At 43.1% G+C, this 24201-nt stretch overlaps 1 protein-coding gene across 6 annotated transcripts in view; it reads left to right on the forward strand.

The window, feature by feature from the left end:
* The window catches only part of NMNAT3 (nicotinamide nucleotide adenylyltransferase 3), a 109812-nt gene that overhangs the window by 14476 nt on the left and 71135 nt on the right, over positions 1-24201 (forward strand). The window lies entirely within an intron of this gene.

Raw genomic sequence — 24201 nt, forward strand, 5'->3', positions numbered from 1 at the left:
AAAGCAATAGGAAAGGAATACACCTGTAAAGGGGAATAGCCGTGCCTCCCTCAAAAGCCTGGCATTTACAGTCAGGAAAATCATGTCTGAAAATTACCCAGAAAAGATCCTAGTAGATGCTTCATAATAGTCATATTGATTGGGGGGTCATTAAAAGAGAGCAAAGGGAGAGTAGCTGATGGGTAGGTGTCTGAAGAACCAAAGTCTGTGCCTCTGTGGTAAGGCACAGGACTACTAAGAGGCCAATAGGAGACACCAGATGGCCCAATGGGTGGCCAAAGGCACCCTTGGAGAACCTCTCTGCTCCTAAAGTCAGCAAGGCCTTCCTCCTCCAATTCTTCAGCACTTCCATCTCCAGCAGCACCACTGTACGTCAGAGGAAGCAGGAGCTAGGAGCCCACCTTGAGGATTTGGTAGCATGTGGGCCTCTCTTTGACCCCTGAGCTTCTGCCTGGCCATCACCCTAATGCTATTGCCTACTCTCATGGCCTTAAAGATTATTACTGCTACCCCCAGCGTTAGCAACTGAACTTTAATGAGTTTACTATGGGCCAGGCACTCTGGGATAGCCTATGTCACTGTCTCATATAATCTTGATGACAACCCACTGAGGCAGGTCTCTATCCCCCATATTACAGATGAGCAGATAGAAGCTCTAAGAGGTCAGGCAGCTTGCTCAAGGTCAAACAGCCCATCATGGCAGAGCCAGGATTACAAATTAGGTTCATCTGACTCCAGATCCAGCCTCTTAGACAAAGCTGGTTACCAGGTAGGAGAAGAGAGACAACTGGCATTCACTGGCTCCTGGAAGGAGGCCTGGGAGATCCTCCCACCTGGACCTCCAAGTAGCTGAAACTACAGGCACACACCAACACACCTGGCTACGTTTTTTTAAATTTCCTGTAGAGATAGGTCTTGCTGTGTTACACAGACTGGTCTCAAACTCCTGGCTACAAGTGATCCCTGCACTTCAGCCTCCCAAAGTGCTGGGATTACGGGTACGAGCCACCACACCCAGCCCTCTAGTTTTCTATATGTTTGTAATTTTCCATAACAAATTTTTTTTTAAGTCATTCACTGAGTACTAGGATGTACTTAGTCTTAGGCTGAAGTAGACACAGCCCTACACTAGGTGCCTTGCCCATGGTAGGGCAAATCTTGGGAACAGGCTCAAGAAAGCCTTATCACCATACTTGATTCTTAGTTCGCCCCATTGCACAGGTGCTTTTATTGAGCTCTTTATAGTCAATCTGCAATCAAGCAAATAAGAAACAGTTGGCTGAGTCTTTTATGCTACCTGACCGTTGAAAGATTCCTTATGGTGTGCGACTGTCCTTCCACAAACAGGTGGGCGGGTTTTTCCTTCGTGGTGGTGGTATTCCTTTACTGTATTATGATACAAAAAAAGGAACATGGTGTTTTGTGAAATATCTCATGGTACATACTACTTAATAGGCATTGCATATGTCACTTCAGATTCCCCAGCACGTTTTCTTTAGCAAATTCTAATCTTTTTGGTTTTACCTGAAAGTTCATTTTTCAAACTTAGCATTGGAATAATCAGATTTTTTGATCTCCCCTTAGCCTCGTCTTACTTTGTATTTTTTCTTATCAAAATAGCCAGCCGGTGAAGAGGAGCAGCCCTTGGAGTGTTTGTTGTTACCTTATCTTCTCTCTCACTGTAAGGTAACAGTATTTCCAAAGACTTTACCAAATCTGAAGAACTATATTGAGTATCTTTTAATAGAGACATCACTGCTAATCAGGAGGCCAGGTTTTGCCCAAGTTCTGGTTTAGCTCTCTAAATACAATATTATCCCTCAGATAAAACTCCATTTCTTTCCTATAAGCCTTTGGACATGTGAACGCATAACCGGTGACCTTAGTGGTAATTTCATAAATTCTTGGTGAAATGAATTGTATAAGATCAATATATCTGCAGACTCATCACATTTTCTTGAGCTGTGAGGGACTTTGAGATGAATCTGGTACGGCTCTGTTAGTGGAGGAAACATTCATTTTAACTGTGTCGTCAATTCTCAATTAACAAGGGTAATGGAGTGGAAGGAGGTCACTGATAAACAAAAATCATAGTGAAAATAAAATTGTAGTCAACACTCGATTTTCTGAGGGCTGATTAACTGGTTTGTGGATTGAGATTAATTCTCGATGGACCATAGGTTGTCATCCTTTTGGTCACTGGCCAGCAACTGCTCACCACTTGGCACGCCCCCATCCTCTCTGTACTCAGGAGGAGAGGCGCTTCCCAGAAGCTAGACCAGGCAGACCTAGTTGACACTGGCTGGAGAAGTACCACAGTGGTGGAGACCTCAGTCTCGGGAGGCAGCAGTGGCCTTTTGGACTTGTCCCATCCACCTCTAAAGCAATGGGTCTCAAACTTCAAGAAATAGAACCACCCACAGGGCTTGTGAAGACCCAAGTTGCTGGGCCCCAGCCCTGATTTCTGATTGCAAAGATCTGGAGTGGGATATAAAAACGTGCATTTCTAGAAGCGCCCAGGTGATGCTGATACTGCTGGTCTTTGAAAATTACTACTTTCCAAAATGTTTCTCATCCTATGTTGCATACTAGAATCACCTGGGGAGCTTTTAAAGACTATCGATGACTGGATGTACCTTGACCAATTACATGAAAGGCTTGGGTTGTGGGACTCAGGCCAGGGGGATTTTTAAAGCTCCCAGCTGGTTCTAATGTGCATCTAGGATTCACAACCATTGCTCAAGAATGTTTGCCACACCTCAAATGCCTGCATGCAAGCCTCATGAGGTTTTTCTTATCTTTGCTCCCCCCGTATATTTGTTTAATATTTTTCTTTAAATCAGCTTTTCTGTTATGTAAACATATATATTTAAAAAGCAAACCATGTATCCCTTGCATGTAGGAAAATTAGTTTCACAGGCCATAAATGGGGCATAGTTGTAAAAACAAATATATTATCATTTGACATTTTTAAGTTCTTACCTGAAATTGTCTTGTATTCCATCACACTTGGGGAGTCTCTACTCTAGAACTGTGCTTTCTGATCTTCTATCACAAAGGTGATAAAATGCACTATTTATGTTCTTCATACACTCCCATAGGCCAGAGGGCTGTGCTAACTTTGAGCACCTCGGATCTCCTCAGCAAGACAAATGGGTCCGAATGCTAGTGAGTGCAACTGTGTTACAGAATAGCCTCGAATCAGTGATAATCTTTAATTACAAAAAAGGTAATTCATCAATAGGAGAACAGATAAACTGTGGTATAGCCAAATAATGGAACACCATTCAGCAATGAAAAGGAACAGGCTGCTGACACACAGAACAATGTGAGTGAACCTCAGAAACATTGTGCTGAGTAAAGCAGACACAGAAGACCAGACAGTGTGATTCTATTTATATCTGAAAGAGGCAAAATGTGTCTGTGGTGGAAAAACTTAGAACAGTGGCTGCTTGAGAGAGGGGTACAGAGGGATTGAGTGAGAAGGGACCCAAGGGGACATTCAGGGTGAGGGAGATGTTCTGTATGTTGAGAGGGGTTAGAGTTACACGGTGCATGCATTTGTTAAAATTTATTGAATTATGCCCTCAAGATTGTGCATTTCATTGTATGTTCAAAGAAAGGAAAAAATGCTAAACAAATACTGAATTCTGGTTAATAACATGTATGCTGAAGTGTTTAGAAATAAGTATGCTGCTGTCTGCGACTTACTTTGAAAGGCATCAAAAACAATAAGCAGGGTTGCCAGATACATAGAGGGGTAGATATATGATAAAACAAACAGTAAAATATTAATGGTAGAAATTAGGTGGTGGATATCCAGATGTTCACTTTAAAATTATTTTGACCTTGCTGCACGTTTGAAAATCTTTCATAATAAAGTTTGGGAGGAAATTGCATACATTCAAAACAAACAAGTACTTCATCTGCACATCTGTGTTCTTGAGTTTTTGCCACCCCAGAGGGTCTTGCTAGGAGATGGCTCCTCGCAGAAGTCAAATGGGCCGGAGGCTTGTAGCGATGAGCTGGGAGTGTGAGGGCAGGGTCCTTAAGAGAAGCCTCTGCACTGGGAGAGAGGACTCTGAGCCTAGACTCCTCAGTGCTGGGCCCCACTGCAGGATGAGAATGCCAAGGGTACTTCCTTCCTTTCACTTATGTTGTATCTTGGGGAATCCCAGGGTAGATTAGCTGGGCAGTGAGCTCTGGGAAAGGAGCCCTGCAGAAGCTATGTTAGATGTGGCCTGCAAATACTACCTGAGCCTTACCACAGAGAGGGGTGCTTCCCGAGCTCCTTCAACCAGCAGAACCCCAAAACATGCCACCCCTGATGTCCACTGGCTACCCGGAGACCAGAGAATGTGAAGGCTGGGGGTAGAGTGTGGGTGGGGTTCCTGGGGCATGCACTTACCATTTTGGGGATTGGGCAGGTCCAGTGGGCAAGAATGGCATTCTCAGGCCTGGTAGGAGGGAGCTCTCTAGGGAGCCCCACAGCACACTCATGACATATCTCCACAGCACAATCCCACAGCATGCCCATTGCACCTCATGACACACTCCCACAGCACTACTACACCACACCCACCGTGATACCCTCCCATAGCAAAACCCCCGACAGTGTACCCTCATGGCACATTCCCATGCTATATCCTCCATACAATACCCCTATGATCTATCCTCCACAACATGACTTCCACAACACATCGTGCAGCATGGCTCTCCTGTCACCCACCCTCACCCCACCTTCATGGCACACTTCCCCATGAGACATCTATAGGCATGTCCCCCATCCAACCCCTCCATGGCAGACTCCCCACCACAGAAGCCCCCACAGCACCCCACCACGGCGTGTGCTTCTGTATGACAACCACTGCAACACACACCGGCAACAGCCACAGCACACACCCCACTGCACACCTCCTAAGACACACCCCTGTTGAACCTTAAGTGGAGGCCCCATTGCCTTTGCTACTGAAGAAAGAGTAATTTCTGACACCTGCTGCACTAACCTGTTTTTCCTTCCTTTGCTTGGGCAAAGATCTTGAGATACCCAGGAAGGAGAACAATTTATTCTTGAGGGAAGAAGTTATCATTGATGTCTAAAGGATAGTTAATATGCTGATTACATTTATTTCCTACAAAAATGAATGAGCCCATCTTGAATACCAAAGATCTTGTGGCTTGGATGGAGGGACTGACTGGGCTCAGTGAGGGCTCCTGTTAGTTTCTGCCCATCTAAAAGCAGTGGGGAGTGAAATGGCCTGGCTGGCCCTTCACTACAGGAGCTTGAACTTGCCTGTATTTCCTAGTACCACATCTTGGGATGGAGCCCGGAGCTTCTGTGTCCCCATCAGAAACAAGATGATAGCACTTCTCTGCAAATGTCTGCAGTGTTTGCAAATATTAAAGATAGAAGTGTAGCTACAGGCACAGTATAGGTACTGCCAAAATATGAGTTAGTAGACCTAAAAAGCACCTAGTAAATAGTATATTAACTTTTAGTTATTATTGATTTGTCATGCTTGATTTATTATTGTCATCCATGAAGGTTTAAAATGTAAAAATAATAAGATTTGGAATTCCTATAGCTACAATGTTATGACTTTCGGTTTTCTACCACAAATAGCATTTTGGTTTTTGTTTGGTTTTAGAGACAGGGTCACCCAGGCTGGAGTGTAGTGGCACAACCATGACTCACTGCAGCCTCAACCTCCTGGGCTCAAGAGATCCTCCCACTTCAGCCTCCCAACTAGCTGGGACTGCAATCATGCACCACTACATCCAGCTGTTTTTTAAAAACAATTTTGTAGATATGGGGGTCTTACTATGTTGCCCAGGCTGGTCTCAAACTCCTAACCTCAAGTGATCTGCCTGCCTCAGCCTCCCAAAGTGCTGGCATTTTGAGTATTTAAGGAGCTGCTTGTTGTTTTTCCATATCTGCCCCACTAAAATGAGTTCCGTGAGAGCAGAGAGTATATCCTCCATGCCTCTTTTCCCAAGACTGAGCACAGTCACACATGGAAGATGTTAGGAATTTGGATGGTCATCACAATAACAAAACTGTTTAGCTCATTTGAGCTGCACTTTAGAACAAAGCCACCAATAGGACCTTCAAAACCATGGTTGTGATCTCATTTACATGCTACTCTGTCAGTTAATGTTACATGCCAATTAAATGCGACATTAAGCTGCCAATAGGTCTGCAACTCTGCATGATAGAATCCTTTTCACTTCAGCCAGTGACCTGAATTCATTGTGTCCTACTCGTTAATTACCAAGGTTTGTCCTCAACCCCATCCCCAGTCACCCCTGAGCAGTGCAGAAAGGCAGCCAGACGTGGCCCTGCCATGGGTCTTGTTTAGGAGAGGTGGTGATGCAAGTTAGCATGGCTGGATTTCAATCATATTACCAAACATTGTAGTTGCTTGGCTGCATCTGAGTTAGTGACATTCTAATCTTTTAAAATTCCTGCTAGAAGCAGAAAAAGCAAGATTTAGAGCCCAAAGACGTGAGGGGATGGCCAGTCACATAAAGCAGCCCAGTTTTCAAGGAGCTACTCTTGGAAAGCCCTCAAAAGCAGCAATTCTGCTACCAGCTCAGCTCACCTCTGGTTTGCTGCAGTCCAGCCAGGTTTTAGGTAAATAATCACACTGAGCAAATGTGCCCATCTGGAAGGCCTGGTCTAACACATCCCACAAGCTTACATTTTAGTTTTCAAACTCTTGCTATTATATTGCCATTGGCAAAAGATGCAGCAGTGCTTACTACTTCCCTCCGTCTGTGGCTCGGGCACTTTAGTAATTTAGAAATGCTTCTTCTTCTTCATCTAGTGAAGTAAAAATAATTATAATAGAAAATGGGTAATTTGCAGCTACAATGCCAGGCTGATAATCAAAAACTTGTAAATGGAAACATGAGCATATGTTTATCACTTCTTGAAATTAGAATGCAATTGAAAGTAGCTGTGGCCTCAAAGAGAGGGCATTACGGAAGGGAAGGCAGGCTTACTTGTTAGTTGGAGACCTGCCTGCTAATGAGGCTTTTAAGTTGCTGTTGCCTCAGGAGCAGTGAATAAAGGAAAGCATCCCTGAGAGCTTCTCAGCTTGTTCAGCGGACCCTCAGGTAATCACTTATAGATTGATCACTCTCCTGCATAAAACCATGCAGAGGCTTACCAGCCACCACCGTCAGGATCAAGTTTGACCTTGTCAACATAGAGCATAAGGCCCTTGGCAAGCTGGCACAGGCCTCCCATGCACCTTAGCCACTCTGTTGACCCTGCTACTGCCTCACCATGCTCCATGGCTTCTCACATTCCCAGGCCTTTGCAAATGCTGTTTTCTCTTCCAAACTCATTAACCTGCCTAACTCCTAGTCATCCTTCAAAACTCAAAACATCTGTTACTTCTTCCTAGCATCCCCCTCTTAACCTGACTGGGCCGAGGGCTCTCCTCTGTCCACCTGGGCTCCCTCTGTTTCCATTCGTGCCAGCTCTTACCACCCTGGGCTGTGACCATCCTTAGCCTTTCTACCTCCCACCAGCACAGACAGGTGAGCCTCTAGGCATGACTGTGGTGTGTGTTTCTGTCTCCCTTGTTCTGGCATACTGCCTGACTCATAGTAGCTGCTGTTTGATGTTTGCTGAATGAAGGGATTATTAATGGCAGTCAAGGACTTTGAAACCATTTTAAAGTTTGTCTTTGAAAAGCACAGTTATGGCATAGAGTCATTGATAACATAAATCCTATAATGCATTCCACAGCCAACTGGGCTGGTTGGGTCCTCTGTGTCTATGTTCATTTTTGTGATAGACTTAGGGTGGATCATGAGTTAGGCCTGCCCAGTTTTCACATCAAAGGCAAAATTGGCCCTAGAAACATAATAGTTTTGCCTCTGTACCATAATCAGGACAGCAATGTGTTTGCTGCTTTGCATCTTATTTTTGTGATATTGTTAGAAGTACTGAAGGGCACACAAATGCTTTCGGCATCTAAAGGAGGTCAGTTTTATTAATGAATCAATTGTGAGCCCAGAAAGTAAGTTTTCTCACTTTTGCCTTTGCTCTGTAACCCAGCGTCGGGCTCTCTCTCCCTAGTGGGCCCACAGGCCTGCCAGTGAATGGGCATGTCTGCCAGTGGTTTCATTTTTCATCACCATCCTTATTCGGAGTCAATTCCAGCCTCATGGGTCAGTAGGGACACACTGTTTACGTTTAAATCAGTCCCCTGGTTTGAAGTTGACTTTATTTTTATCTGCAGGTTAATTGCCAAATGCTTAGCTTTTCAGCTAATCAGGTACCTCTCATGCTCCTATCCACAGGGAAATAAAGGGGAGCCAAGTGCAAATCCTGCCTGAAGGATCTCATTTATAAGACATAGTGAGCATGATGGTTTTGGGAGCTGTCCCAGACTAAGACTCTGCGTGTGCCCTGTACTCTACTAGCTCCTGGACACTGAGGGACAAGAGGGAGTAGCGGAAGCACTGGTCAGAGGGCACTACTTGCCCTTGATCAGATCTCATAGCTTGTCTCCAACCTGCTGACCTATGGAATGATGAGGCTAAACTAGAAAATGTCTCTGGTCCCTTCCACCTTGCTCTGAAATGCTGCCACGCCCTAGGTTTGAGTTACAATGTGTTGCTGTGACTCAAGCAGTGAGTGAAGGGAAGTAGGGGAAGAATGTCTAGGCAGCCAGGATTTGCTTGAGGAGTTTCTGGGGCTGGAATAGGGTTGGACTGTGGGGAAGCTCATTTATCCATTCAGCCAGCATTTCCTAAACCTGGCTTATGCCCCAGGTGGGACAGAGCTAGGCAGAGACCTTGAAGGCAACAAACTGAACCCTCTCAGGCATCCTCCTGACCCCACCACGTGGCTACTACACTTAGCCGTCTGTTGTTTGTTTCCAAAAGTGTCAGTGCTGGCTGTATTTGCTAATATAGTCAAATAACTTTATTAAATATTATATACACTGATGAACTATGAGTATAAAAGGAAAGAGTAGGTTTTGCTGATAAATGATTTGTTTGCTCAGAAAATAATGGCTTCAACTCACATAAGCATTTTATAACTTCTGATTTCCATTATTTTTAAATAGAACAGTTTTTTTTAAAATTATGGGGGTTTTAACAATATCACCTTTTGCATTATTCCATGACACATTGAGAGGTGTAAGATATTTTGCATTTGAATTAAAACACACACACACACACCTCTGAGTCCCATGTTATTTACAGGATGACCTCTTAGGAGCCATTTAATCCAAACATAAGTATTTTTATAAAATGGAGTAGGCACAGGAAATGACAGAATAACACCAATAGAGTGACATTTATGAAGCAATGACTCCTTAAGTGGCAACTTATGGCAACTTATGGCACCACCCCCCTGCCACCGCCGCCAATCTATCCTTTCCTTTAACATTTTTACTCCATTACTTCAATAAAATGAGAGTAAAATACTTATCATGAAACCCATTTTATACTTTGAATCTTTTTAATCCTCTTAAGTGAGTGTGCCTCTCACTGGTGAGGCACATGGAGTTCCTGCTTTTCTCTGGTCGCTTTTGCTTCTGGACTTCTAGAAGTACAGCCAAAACTGTTTGCTCTCACAGAGGCAGAGCTGCATTTGGTTGTGTGGTGATTCCCAGTCTCTCTCGAGGAAGAGAAGATGCGTGGTTTATTGGAGCTCAATACCCTCTCCCAGGGGAAGAGGCTGCAGGACATCTGTTTGCTTTTGCTTTCAAAATTAAAGTGGATTTAATTTGGTTTTGAAAATTTTGCAATTTCACTTAAAAACATTGCTGTTGGGAACCGGGGCGTCAAAGCAGTGAAGTCCTCGCAAGGGCCTCTCTTGGGCCCACTGAGAAGTGCTGTTGCCCCCCATAGGCTGCTCTTGCTCCTACCCAGGTCCTGAGGGGCCACACCACACAGCTCAGCAGAGATACCTGGAGCACCTGGCAGGGAGGGGTTGAATCTCAGCTCACTCCTCCTTGCTATGCAACCTTGGGCAAACAAGTTCAGTTCTCTAAGTCCCAGTTTCCTCATCTGCAAAGGTGGAGTAATAACATCTAATTGAAATACGTGTGCCCCTTAAATAGTTGGAAATAGTCAGTGCAAATGCTTATTCTTTAGCTTTCCTTGGATTGTTCATCCGGAGCCATTTAGCCTCACTTCTGAGTCCCCTTACACACAGTGAGGTTGATCATCTGGGTACCCACAAAATGTAGGGGGACATTATAGCCCTGAGCTGCTGCAGGGCAGTGATGCTGTGAGTCTTCTGGAATGCCATGCCTGGCCTGGGCACTGGCTGGCTGAGGGTAGACCTCAGGGCACGAGGGTCTTCCCCAGGCATGGCTTCCTCCCAGAATCACCTCCAGCCTAGGCTTTGGGGCCTCTGGGCAAGGGCCTAGAATTTTCTCTGGCAGGCCTGAAGCTGGGTGGAACAGTGAGGTCTGGACACAGATCAAGGAGTGGGCTCCAGATATACTGCTCAGTGGGGACGGGAGGACTTAGGTCCCCAGGCTGTCAGTTTCCCTCCTCCAGGGCAGGGAGCGTGGAGCATTCAGAGGAACACTGACTTTGGAATAGCAGAGAAGGCAGGAAATTGCTGTAGCAGGAACACTGAGTTATGGCTGGAAGAAGCTTTAATAGGCCATTAGGGGGTGGGATAGGGTAGGGGAAGTAAGTAAGGAGGTCATTTTGCACCACTGCCCAGAGGCTGGGACCCTGTGGCCAAGAGTCTAGGGATTCCTTCTGCCCTGAGACCTGCCAGCTCTCCACACAGCCTGAGCTGTACCACAGATGTGGGCCACCTTAATTCCAGCAGCTGCCTTTGAGATGCACCCCTTGGTTTTCAGGAGTCTGGAATCTCATCATGTCTGATGGAGAAGCAGTTCAAAGTCGTTGGCAGTGGGTCAGCAGTATTGTCTGCAGATAAAGCATAGCTTCTCTTCTCTTAATATCACAGATGTTAGGCAGCCTTCTCCTCTCAGAGTAACCTCTAGCTTTTGAATCATTTGACATGAATATATATGGAATAATTGGTGGAGTTTTTAGTCTGTTAGTTTTCCATTCAGATTAGTTAGAAATGTACCTTCTTGAGCTAAGGCCTAATACAGAAACTACTTTGCAGAAAAATGGAGACTTGGGAAACTTAAAATGAAAACCATATAATGGAAGCCATTCTTTAGTCTCTAATCATGAGTTTTTATGCTGTGCAGGTATTCATATATTATACTTTCTACTAAAGTTCTTCACACAAACAGGCCTTCTTACCAATTACAAAAATTATGGTTAACATATCATGCCAACTCCATGCTCTTCTTATTTTCCAACATATTTTCCTTTTACAATAGAAATGTTCATATTGGATTAAATTAGAAAGTTATTTTAAATAATCACTTCTGAGGTATCAAAGTGAGGAAGATTTTTTTTTTTTTTAATTTTAAAAACAGTGTGGTGGTTTTCTTTGATTACTTCTTGGATCCTGCTGTTCAGAAAAAATCAGATACTCCTTTTTGTAAGTGAAGTTATGAACCTTCCCTGAAGAGTTTTAGAAAGACAAATACTTCTCCCTTGGCATGATGTCAGCAACTTCTGCCTCGAGGAAGGGAAATGGAGTAGAGAATCGCTCCAGGTCCTTTTCAGCCTTAGATTTCTCTGAATTCATCACCTTTACAGAAGGGAGCTCCCACATCTTCCACATTTGTCCCAGAGTGTCGATCTCATTAAGCCTAGTGATGAGGGTTATATGTCAGGATGCATTCCTCAGGTAAAACCTAAAAGTCTCCACAGCCAAAGAGCTTGGTTTATAAAGCACTGTCACAGTGTGATAGAAATCTCAGCCCTGAGCCCAGAGCTCTGACTCTAGCTCTGCTATTAACTTACTGTGTAACCTTGGATAAGCAACATCACCTCTCCTGTACTCAACTACTAGTGAGTTTCTTCAGTTATAACACAGGCGGTTTGGACCACATGTTAACAGTCTGCAAACGGGAGCACAAAACCAACAGGGTTAAATATTGTGGTTAAGCATAAGCCTTCCAGATAGAGCATTCCAGCTGCCTAAGGAAAAATCCAACTCCCAATCTGTATATTTTTGTAACAGTATCTTTAAAATACAGAAGATGAAAATCTTTCCCGAAATTTGTAATAAGGAGTCATCAAATGTCAAGACTTCTTATGATTTGTGGCAAATCTTGGAGAAATATGTCTTGAAAAAATAAACATTTCATTTTATATGGAGAAGAGAGAGGGATTGGTTCCTTTCATTCAGCAAAAAGCAGTAATTGCAGTAAGAGCCATCGCTTAAGAAGTACTCGTAGAGACCTGTCACCCTTAAAGCACTGCCCCTGTGCCATCTGTGTTTGAGACAGAAGTTACCCATGCCCCTGCTTTTGTTTATCCAAAAGGCAGTTGCGCTCCTGGTTTCTTGTCCAGAAATCACATCTTTGCTTTGGGGTCTTGAGACACACTCCCATTCATCTCTTCAGTGCCCCTAAATTGAATGTTGTAAAGTCAATGCATATTTCTCCTAGCTGTATTAATGCCTTTGGGGTGTGTAGTTTGTCAGCCTGACTGCATTCATCCAAAACAGTGTTTCAAATTGGCAAGTAAGGTGGGACTCTTTTGATCCAAGAGCTCTCCTTTTGTATGTGATGAGGCATGGTTTGGGCGTGTTTTGGGGTGTACTCAGAGGAGTGAGGCTAGGGGTATCCTTTTCAAAGGTATAGTGCCCCCCTCCCTGGTGTGCAGCTCACAAACACTGGGAGGGTTGTGTACAAGAGCTAACCCTGCAGGAACTGACTGCTCACTGGTGAGAAGCTGCCCTTCCAGGAGGTAAAACAACCTTTGGAAACATCGTCATGTAGAGTTTTTCAGAAGGAAAGTGTTCAAAAGACAGATTCCCTTGGCTTTTGTGTGAAACTGAGTCAATGAATGGTGACTTTGCCCCACTCTTGTAGAAGAGACAAAAGACACACTTGCCTCAGACTTTGGCTACTTACTGTGTGTCTTTTTTTAAAAAATAAAAACATGGAAGACCACCAGGGAGTTTGGTGTAAAAGCCTGGGGTTTTTGTTGTTGTTGTTTGGGTTTTTTTTTTTTTCTTTGCTTCCTGTCCTGCAACATTAGCTGGGTTACAGGAAACCTCCAGAAGCCACAGGCAATCTTTAAAGACCATCTGCTGCACAGCCCTTCACTGAGCACACAATTACTGAGGGTCTCCATTGTTTGCCCGACATCATTCAAAACAAGGTTCTCATGGTGTATCTTTATTGCATTTTCATCTTTTTTGATTCTTAAAGTTACAAAAAGAGTACGTGCTTAGGGAAAAAGTGTATTAGTATAAAGCAATACTAATAAAGCCCAAGTCTGTCCACTCTTTTGTCACACCCTCAACAACCCTACTCCTTCCTTTGAAAGTAATGACTTCTTATTTGATGTGTACCCATCCAACAAATTCATAAACATATCTAGGTATACATATATATAGTTTCTGTATATTATAGCACAGATTGCTTTGTTTCAACAATGTGAGAAAATAATATTGTCTGCAACTTACATTTTTTACCAATATTTACTCATTAATAATCTCCCACATCAGTATATGTAGAAGTATGTCACTCTTTTTAACAGCTGCATAGTATTACATGGAATGTAACCATTCCCTTGTTGGTAGACAGTAGGGTCTCTAACTTTTCACTATTGCAGATAAACCTTCAGAGGACAGTCTGATGACATATGTTTGCAGGTATCTGGCCATGTTTATTAATAATTAAACTATTGGTTTAAAGATATGCTTCCCCGACACATGTACATGCCTACACAGCCCTATCCAAAGTATGAGGTTAATTTATAGAAAGTTTCCTAAATCCTTGGTTCCCCCCTAATTACCTGCCCCTTCATGCTTAATCTGTTCACATGTTTGCTTTAAGAACTAAGCATTTCTTTTCTCATTCCCTTAGCCTTCTGCTTCAGGAGGGGACGCTGCCCAAAACTGGGAGTTGGCTGCCTGCTTTTCTTAACCTACATGTATCAGTCCATTTTCACACTGCTATAAAGAATACCTGAGTCTGGGTAATTTATAAAGAAAAGAGGTTTAATTGACTCGCAGTTACACATAGCTGAGGAGGCCTCAGGAAACTTATAATCATGGCAGAAGGCAAAAGGGAAGCAATGCGCATCTTATGTGGCAGCAGGTGAGAGCACAGAGGAAACGGACACTTTTAAACCATCAGATCTTGTGAGAACTCTCCCGCTATCATAAGAGCAACATGGGGAAAAGCCCCCAGGATCCACTTACCTCCCCCCCAGATTCCTCCCTTGACACGTGGTGATTACACTTCAAGATAAGATGTGGGTGGGGACCATAGCCAAACCGTATCACTACACCTGCATTCAACCCTCTCCCTTTCCACTTACTGCAGGCAGGAAGTTAAATTCAGCCAAATATTGTCAAAGAACCATAGAGTTTGGGAGATAGCTTTTGTACAAACTGAAACTCTTCCCTCCAACATGTCTGTGAGTGTATTAGTTTTCTGTGGCTGCTGTAACAAATTACCCTAAACTTGGTAGTTTAAAACAAAGGAAATTTATTTTCTCACAATTTTGGAGGCCAAAAGTTCGAAATCAGTATCCCTAAGCCAAAATCAAGGCATCAGCAGGGCTGCATTCAGTTCAGAGGCTGGAGAGAGAAATTTGTTCCTTGCTGATTCCAGCTTCTGGTGGCTGCCAGCATTCCTTGTCTTGTGACTGCACCCCTCCAACCTTCAAGGCCAGCATCTTCAAATTTCCCTCTTCCATCTTCAAATGGCCTCTCTGTGTGTCAAAACTCCCTTTACCGTTATTTTATAAGGATACATGTGATTGCATTTAGCACTCCCCCTTCTCAAGATTCTTAATCACATCTGCAGCAACCCTTTTTCCAAGTAAAGTAACATTTACAGGTTCTAGGGATTAGGACCTGACATCTTTGGGGGACATGATTCAACCTAGTTTGATGGAGTTGTTGACCTCCTTTCCGATATATTTTACTGCTGGGGCACATTTGAGATTTCCTTTGAACCATTTGGAAGAATGTATTTTTATTCATAAGGGAGGCAGAAATAGATGTTATTTTGCTCTGTACATTGAAAACTTAGCTAGAAAGGTGAAGTGCCAGAGTCAAGGTCAGACAGAAAATCTCTGGCTTACAAGCTTCTTAAATTGGAGACTGTGTGGCATGAATTGCATGCACAACTGTAATGAGTTAAATTACAAACGTGCCTGTCTTCACTTTTCAGTTTAGAAATGTTTAGCTGTATGAAAGTGTATATGCCCTAGCTAGAAGGCAGTTGAGAAGCTGTCTATTATACCTTCTTTCCTGCAGATCAAACCACACCCATGCCATAAATTTTTTAAATCTTCCTAGATGTGCATACAGGTGTTCCACTCTTGTTAAAAACAATGAATGATGCTAGGCAATATTAAGGGCATAAGGCCAGCAGAAGTGCACACCGCTTAGGCATTTAGCAGCATTCAAATACAAGGATAAGCTTCATGAGTGTACATTTAACTGGCATTATGTCTGCTGCTTCGAACTCTTCAGTCCTCCCTGTAAAAAGCCTATTATAGTTTTGGACTTGGCCCTCCCCTTGCCATGTGAATGCTAATGTCTAATACCTCCATTTCCCAATTTCACAGCAGACTTGCATGCTCATAAATTAAACTGCATCGCTCAGCATTATCGTGTGCACTCTAGGATTCAGTCCAAAATGGCCCAAACTGCTGCCTATTTCAGCAGAACTCCCTTTGGCCATTGCCTGTTAATACATTATAGAGACATTAGGACAGTGATTTGAGAGTGCAGACCAGGCAGGTAGAGAACATACTTCCCTGCAGAGAGGTCTGTCGGCAAATGGGAGTAGCTCAGGGAAATGATTGTAGGGAGATGTTGGCTGCCTCATTTTAGGATGGGGCCTACGTGGACTGCCCCACCTGAAACAGGGGGAATTCATCTGACAGAGACTTTCTCATAAAAAACTATTGAATGTGAATAGCTAAAGTTTAAAAGAACAAAATCAATTGAAAGAAGTAAAAGAAAGCCCAGACCATGGCTAAGTTTTGTCACTTTCTAAGCCAGTGATGGGGGTTTAAAAACATGCCAAAATGTCCACTCCAGAAGCAGATTGCCAAGAACCAGACTGTAAAGGAAAATAGTGGTGCTTGGCTTCTCAACATAATACTAAACACCGATACTTTTAAATCACAACCATATCTGCACATGGTTTTTTAAAAACTCAAGTAATACGGAAGGGTTTTTAATGAAAAGTTGCAGCTCTGTCCCTACCGTCCCCCACCCCACCTACATCCCAAAGGCAAGTTGCTTTTGCCTTTTGAGTCTTTATTTTGGAAGTTAAAAGCAACTTTAAATTGTATACCATTGAGTCCCATTATGAAAAATAAAGATTTAACTCATTTATACTCTCTGCACCCTACCCTTCCTCCTTCCTCTCACTTTTGATGATTCTATTATGTTTATTCTTTAATTGGATACATTTTTACTTGAATAATACACTTCTATCACTTGAGTCACAAATGGCCAGTTTGCCTATCCAATATCTGTTTCCCGCTTCTTCCTTGCTAAAACCCAATTTTGTTGAGAGCAACAATGTGCCATCAAAAAAAAACTATACTTCTCAGTTTTCCTTGTGATAGTTTGCCTTGTTACAGTGTTCTGGCCAGTGAGATGTAAGTAGAAATTGTTGGGTAGGGCTTCAGGAAAACTCCTTCTAAAGGGGACTGACTCGGCAAGTAGGTTCCTTTTACCCTTCTCCTCTCTTTCTTCTTCTTACCTGGAGCACAGGTATGATGGCTGGAGCTGCAACAGCAATCATGTGACCATGAGATAATCTTGAGGGCAGCTGGAAGTCATGTTCTAAGAATAACAGAGAAAAAATCTAGAGTAGATCCTGGCAAATTAGTGACATCAGAGCTGCTGCCCTAACCCTAAACTGCCTATCTTCCTCAACTTCATTTTATGGGAGACAAGTGTAGGCCCTGTTTTGTCTAAGGCATTATTTTCCCCCACATTTGTTGTTCACAACAAATCTGTGCCTCTCGTTCATCAACTGTAATCAGTATCTAGACTCCTCATGAGGTGAATGGAAGCTATTGGTGCTTTTGCCCTCCTTCCCATTATTCTCCAGCTACTGCTTCTGGTAGCTGTATTTTATTTATCTTTTTTTTTTTTTTTTTTTGAGATGGAGTCTCTGTCACGCGAGCTGAAGTGCAGTGTCATGATCTCAGCTCACTGCAACCTCCGCCTCCCAGGTTCAAGCGATTCTCCTGCCACAACCTCCTGAGTAGCTGGGATTACAGGCACGTGCCACCACGCCCAGCTAATTTTTGTATTTTTAGTACAGACGAGGTCTCACCATGTTGTTCAGGCTGGTCTCGAACTCCTGACCTCATGATCCACCCACCTCAGCCTCCCAAAGTGCTGGCATTACAGCTGTGAGCCACCACGCCTGGCCGTGAGCTGTATTCTTACATTGCCAATAATGGTAACATTACCTTTCTATTCTGTGATTACAAGCCTTCTGTGCCTTTTCACTAGAATGACTCTAAAAGTTGAACACCATTAACTAGGATTTAGATTATTATGACCACATAGGTGTTCACTCCTGGGTCAAGTGTCCCTGGATCACTCAAAGAGAAATTCCTAATATGGGAGTCAAATGAACTTTTTTCTCATATTCCATCAAGGAGTTAAAATTTTGTCACATTTTAATTTACATTATTTTTGGACCATGTTATTTAAATAGCTGTTTGTCTTGGATTTTTTGTTGTTATTGTTGAGAGAGAGATGCTTTCACTATATTCCCAGTTTACCAAACCTCTCCAGCATTCACCTTTTTTCTTAGAGCTCCACATTTTCACACTCTGCCCTCAGCTCTTACTCCTCAGCCTATACAACTTTCATTCTAGCTTCACCTTTCCCCAGAGTTAAATTACCTCTACTTATGTTGTTTTTCTTCCTTGTTTTGCTGGAACACATCCTTAAAGAACTTCTTAGAGTGACTGAGAGGTAAACTTTGGGTCCTTTCATATTTTAAACTGTATTTGTTCTATTCCTGTACTTAATTGATGGTCTAGATTTAAAATTGTTTTCTCTCAGTATGCTGGTATTGCTCATTGCATTTTTGCATGCAGCATTGCAAATAAGAGGTCAGGTACATGCCAGTCTTATTTGCATTCTTTTGCAAATTTTTTTCTATTCCCTAGAAATCTCAGAGCTGTTTTCCTTATTGTTAGCGTTCTTTTATTTCAGGCCAAATGTGTCATCAATTAGGTTGATGTTGGTTGCAGCTGTCACACCAACTAAAATTGACTTCATGATAAAAAGGGTATTTATTGGCTTACATAATTGAAATGCCCTAGATGGGATGAGATGGGATTGACTTTAGGAATAGTTCTATCAGATCTCTGGTGCTATTTCTCTGTGATTCTCTTGGTATAGGCAACTGGCTAAATCTTAAGACAACCCTGATAGAACAGAAAACAAGGAATCAAGGCAGAGATTGACAAGCAATGCAATGGTATCGAAGCCTGGCATCAGAGAAGGCTTAACAAGGAGACCTTTAATTTTAAATGTTTGATTGTGATAAAATACACATAATATAAAATTTAACATCTTTGTCATTTTTAAGTGTATAATTCGGTAGTGTTTAGTGCATTGATATTGTTGTGTAAGCAATCTTCAAAACTTACCTCACAAAACTAAAAGTCTATACCTTTTAAATAATAAGTATTCCTTCCCCCTCTCCTCCCAACCCCTGACACCACCATTCTACTTTATCTTATTAATTTAGCTGTTGTAGGTACCTCATATAAGTGGAATTATACAATAGTTGTTCTTTTATGACTGGCTTATTTTTACTTAGCATGATGTCCTTAAGATTCATCTATATGGTAGCATATGTCAGAATTGCCTTCCTTGTTAATGCTGAATAATATTTTGTTATATACATGCAATGTGTGTTTTGTTTTTCCATTCATTTTGTTGATCCATTCTTCTGTTAATGGACACTTGGATTCCTTCCACCTTCTGGCTACTGTGAATAATGCTGCTGTGAATAAGAGTGTACAAATATCTGTTTGTATCACTGCTTTTAATTCTTTTGAGTATATACTTAGAAGTGGAATTCCTGGATCATATGGCTATTCTATTTTTAATCTTTTAAGGAACCTCCATACTGTTTTCTATAGCAGCTGCACCATTTTACATTCCCACCAACAATGCATGGGAGTTCCCATTTCTCCACATTCTTGCAACACTTGGTATTTTCTATTTTTTAGTTAACAGTCATTCTAACAGATAGGAGGTGGTTTCACATTGTGGTTTTGATTTTATTTCCCTAGCTATTAGGGATGTCGAGAATTTTTCATGTGCTTGTTGGCCATTCATATGTTTTCTTTAAAGAAATGTCTACTTAAGTCCTTTGCCCACTTTTTAATTGGGTTGTTTGTTTTTGTTGTTGAGTAAAGGAGACCTTTTATGGACAGCCTCATATGTGCTGAGTGTTGGGGGGCAAAATTTAACAGAGAGAGATGGATGGAAAGGACATTCTAGGCAGAGGGTCCAGCAAGATCAAAGGCATGGAGGTGTCAGAGTGCAGTGTACATTCAGGTTTTTTCAAGTCGCCAACCTGTGTCAGATCATAAGTTACAGGAGGGAAGCAGCCAGCACTAAGGCAGGAAAAGCAGGGCTGCCTCACCCTGTGAAGAGGGGGAGTGAGGACACTGCAGTGAAGGAAGCCACCCTATGGAGCGATCAAGAATGTGGAGATCGTTCTACCAGATGCAGGGCTGCCCTCATCAATGTCCCCATTGTGCCCATGGGACACTGGATGTAGTCCAGAGGGGTCTGTTAAGAGGTTCTGGAGGCAGCTTTCCCTGAGGTTTAGTTCTCAGTGCCAACCAAAAATAATGTTCATTCAAAGTAAGTCACAGTGCCAACCAAAAGTAATGTTCATTCAAAATGGTTTCTGAAAAGTTCCCAGAGCAGCGCCACAGTGGGGCTCAACATACCATCCTTTCCTAGGCCCCATACACCAAGGCCTCCTCAGGCACAGGTGCAGTCTCTCTTTAACTGCAACCCACATGAAGTTGCTCCCTTGATGTTAGGGACCAAATTATGCAGAAGATACTTATCTTTGCACACTGGGATCACATTTGGCCCATGAAAGTGTACACACCATTAGAGAAAGGCAAGATCTGAGGCCTCTTGAGGTGTATCTCTTTGGATGCTTTGGGCCACACACCACCGAACACCTGACCAGCAGGAGCTTTACCAATAAAGGTATTTTAGCGGTTTATGTAATCATAAGTCTGGAGAAAGGTAATACTGTACAAGGTTAATATAGTTCTCTAGGCCTTCCCTTTGTGGTCATAGGAGGGCTGTAGCAGCCCCAAGCATCGTATCTCTACGCCACAGTGTCCAGGGGAGGCAGGTAAAAGAAGAGACAGAAAGGGGGATTTCTCATCAGTGCTCTTTATCATCTAGGAGAATATTTCCTGGTTTCCAGGTACTTTCTTTTGCATCTCATTGGCCAGAACTAGGTCACATGCCCATGCCTAACCAATCGCTAACAAAGAGCATGAGACTTCCATGGTAGGTGTGGTGCTGTGGTTCTTATGCCCCTTATCCCTGAAGCAAAACAAAATTGGTGTTTGTCAGCCAGAAGAAAAGGGAATTGTTGGGCTGCAAGAAGGACCAGCAGATTCTCCTGGGCTGTATCACACTTACTCTGGAACATCTGCTCGTGGAAGACAGTATAAATCATTTCATGTCAGCCTACATTTTATTTTATATGTAAATTATTATTTTATTGAGTCCAGCACATACAGGTGAATTCTCATGAGTTGGATGTCTGTGGGCTGAAGCTTCACTGTCTTAATTTTGGTGCTGATACCTTCATATGTCTTCCCTGGGCTTTATCCCAGCCTCCAAGAGTGCAGTGTTCTTTAGTTCCTCTGGCCTAACTATAACCTAGCTCTGCCTGTTGACCTTGAGGCCCAGGGATATGACTGGTCCCCTGGGGCCAGGCCCTTTCTTTCCTATCCTCTGGACAGCCTCTCTGTTCCAACTATAGAAAATGCTGTGCTTGTGGCATGCACACTCATAGGTCAACATGTATCACAATGGCCTAGAAAAAGAGCCATCAGCTAAGATGTAGCATAGCAGTTCAATACATTAGTTCTTTGGAAATCACAGAAGCAAATTAAGCTTTTGCTGATTTTTAAATTCATACACAGTAAGGGAAGTCAACAAGTCCTCATCTCGTGGGAGGGAGCCTGGTATGGGGTTAGCTGGAGGGTTGTGTATAACTTACTGGCAAATGTGTCAAGCTTCTTGACCCTTGTTAACCTATGCATAGGCTTTGGTGGGAACATGGACAGGACATGTTCTGCCAGTTGCAGTTGTGGATTCTGAAGCAATAACTGCAGGAAGAAACAAAATTAAGTTTGTCTGCTTAAGAATCATAGAGACGCCGGGCGCTGTGGCTCACGCCTGTAATCCCAGCACTTTGGGAGGCCGAGGTGGGAGGATCACGAGGTCAGGAGATCGAGACCATCCTGGTCAACACGGTGAAACCCCGTCTCTACTAAAAATACAAAAAATTAGCCGGGCGCGGTGGCGGGTGCCTGTAGTCCCAGCTACTCGGGAGGCTGAGGCAGGAGAATGGCGTGAACCCGGGAGGCGGAGCTTGCAGTGAGCCGAGATTGCGCCACTGCACTCCAGCCTGGGCGATAGAGAGAGACCCCGTCTCAAAAAAAAAAAAAAAAAAAAAAAAAAAAGAATCATAGAGACTACAGTTGTTACTTATGCACTGCCCACCATTCAGGCCTAATTTCTAGCTAACACAATAGTGATTATGCATACCATTAAATATATGTTAGATGAACTCAGTTAAAATTTTTAATTAATCACAGCCTCAAATCTGACTCAGGCCTGCTCTGACTTCACAGATCACTGCCTAGATTTGCAGTTATCTGCTTATCACCATGGCAGTCTACTCATAGCTCAGTGAAGAAGAGAAGCTGGGCTGCTTGGCATATAATTTCTAGGAGGAAATTATGCTACATGAGATTGGAGAGAATGGCTCTGGACTTGGTTATGTTGCACCCAGTGAACGTATCAGGTGAACAGCTCTCCTTGGTCACCATGTCTCTTGCCTGCACCTCCCCACTGTGATTCATGGAGCCTCCACTGGCCTGTTCAACCTTCATGGAGAGCCTGGCCGAGTTTCCACCCTTCCCAGATATTTCAGGATCCTGTTGTTATCCTGTTAGCTTAAGGAACTCAGTAGTAGTGGCAGCTTGATTTCTCTTTGAGTAAATGAATGAACAAACAAATTAAAACAAAGTGACCTTTTTTGTTAGGATTTTTAGATTACATTTTAGGGCTGGTCCTAAGAGGATATGAGAACTTAGGGACAAGGCTGACAGTAGCATAAGGGAGACAGCTGTCACCCTATATTCCTCAGCAATTTTTCTTTCTCCTTTATCAGAATCTTCATTTCTTAAAACCAGAAAGCAACCTGGATGATCTGAGTTTTCCCCTGATCAGGCTGCTTTTTGCCCACTCAGAAGGGACACTAGCCCCTTCTGTCTGACCTCCTTCTGTTGACTGGAATCCACCACGCATACTGATGATCATGGTACGATTTCTACTAGCATGTTCCTAGGACCCTTATGCATGCATAGTTTGAGAAAACCTGTCCTGCTGGTGCATGGGACTACAGAGTCCCACCATGCACTGTCCTCACTGGGAAAGGGGTTCTCCTGATTCTGTTTCCATGTGAAGACAGCTGGACTGTGGCTGTGTAGACAGTCACTTTTATCTGAGTTTCTTTCTGATGGAAATAAATTGTATTATGTATGGAAGGAGTGTGGTCAGGGCCTCATGAACTCTAGTATCTCCTCAACATCTTTCTCTTCTCAATTGTCCATCCATCTGTGGATTTCCTGGTTCACTAGAGGAAGTCCAGAATTGACTGCTGTCTGTAAAGAACCATAAAAGGTCTGAAATTTTACCCTACTTGCAAGCTAACAAGTTAACCTGCCACTGTTTCATGGATGCTGGCAGAAGACATGAGACTCCTCCCACAGAGACAAAATACTTTATTATTCACGGCGACAGCGGTAGCCAAATGTCAGCATTTTCTTGTGCCATTTTCTGAGCTACAGTTCCCACAGGAGGACATGACGATGGCCACACAATACTCATACTTGCAGTGGATTGTGTAATGGGAGAAGATCCCTGGGCTTCGGAAACCCAGTTATTTTATCAGGGACAATAAACATGTCTGTCTTTTGCTCCAAAGAGGGACATCATCTCATCATACTAGACAGTAACTCTGCCTGCTTTTGCCCCAGCAGGAGACGATATTGGTCTTCCAAGGCTGCTGTTGGCTATTCAAATATCCATGAAAAGAAGTCCAGAACAATCAGCAGCCAATGCCTTACTTGAAAGACATGCAGAAACATGAGCAACCCATGGAGAATTGCCTCCCAACATCGTTTTTGTCTTGACCTCATCTATACATTCAATTTGATTATTCCACACACGTTTTATACTACTCTGAGCAAGACCCTATGCTTGGAGCTTGGGATACAAAAATAAAACACATTCTTTGCCCTCAAGAAGCTCACTCTCCAGTAAGATAGATAGGCAATGAATAGAGGGTAAGGTAGGATGGGATGAGATGTAAGAGAGAAAGGTCTAAGGGGATGTGGAAGGCGCAGGAGAAGACCCAACTTAGCTTAGAAGGAATAGGCATTGAGAGCTTTGTAGAAGAGGTAAAGTCTAAGTGATGTAGCCATTAGCCTGGCACAGATGGGTGAGAATGAGTGAGCACTCAGGACAGGATGAAAGGCAGTTTGACAGAGCAGCCATAAGGAGGGGTTTGGAGGGTAAGTAGCAAGCCTTGGGGGAAAAGGTCACGACCAGGTAAGGGGCTCTGGATGACACCCTAAAGAATTTCAACATTATCCAGAGTGGAACTGATGGGGAAGAGATTAAGCAGGGAATCAGCATGTTAATGTTTGTGTTGAAAGATCCCTTGGGCAGCTACGCAGAGGATGGATCAGAGGTGAGACTGGAAAAAAGAGACGAGCTAGGAGTACATTCAGATCCAATTGAGAAATAATGAGTCCCAATCT

Source organism: Theropithecus gelada, chromosome 2 (assembly GCF_003255815.1).
Source record: "Theropithecus gelada isolate Dixy chromosome 2, Tgel_1.0, whole genome shotgun sequence".
Taxonomy (NCBI): Eukaryota; Metazoa; Chordata; class Mammalia; order Primates; family Cercopithecidae; genus Theropithecus; species Theropithecus gelada.